The sequence below is a fragment of the Arachis duranensis genome, chromosome 4 (assembly GCF_000817695.3).
Source record: "Arachis duranensis cultivar V14167 chromosome 4, aradu.V14167.gnm2.J7QH, whole genome shotgun sequence".
NCBI classification, from domain to species: domain Eukaryota; kingdom Viridiplantae; phylum Streptophyta; class Magnoliopsida; order Fabales; family Fabaceae; genus Arachis; species Arachis duranensis.
The window spans coordinates 59,724,207-59,724,546 of record NC_029775.3 but is presented as its reverse complement, the minus strand read 5'-3'; the positions used below and the strand labels follow the sequence as shown (position 1 = coordinate 59,724,546).

The 340-nt window shown below is 40.0% G+C and overlaps 1 non-coding gene across 1 annotated transcript; it reads right to left on the bottom strand.

Annotated features, from left to right (window-relative positions):
* Positions 1-11: 11 nt before the first annotated feature.
* On the bottom strand, positions 12-119 carry LOC127746977 (small nucleolar RNA R71). Its single transcript, XR_008008782.1, has one exon. It is a non-coding gene; the product is annotated as a small nucleolar RNA R71 (small nucleolar RNA).
* Positions 120-340: the final 221 nt, after the last annotated feature.

The window sequence follows — 340 nt, the reverse complement described above, 5'->3', positions numbered from 1 at the left end:
AAAAATTGAGTAAGCTTAGAGTGGAAGTCCAAACCTTCAGACAGAAGGAAGGTGAATCCCTCTATGAAGCTTGGGAAAGATACAAACAATTGATCAGACAGTGTCCTTTTGACATGCTTTCTGAATGGAGCATCATAGGTATCTTCTATGATGGTCTGTCTGAACTATCCAAGATGTCATTGGATAGCTCTGCTGGAGGATCTCTTCATCTGAAGAAGACGCTTGCAGAAGCTCAAGAACTCATTGAAATGGTTGCAAATATCCAATTCATGTACACTTCTGAAAGGAATCCTGTGAACAATGGGACGAATCAGAAGAAAGGAGTTATTGAGATTGATAC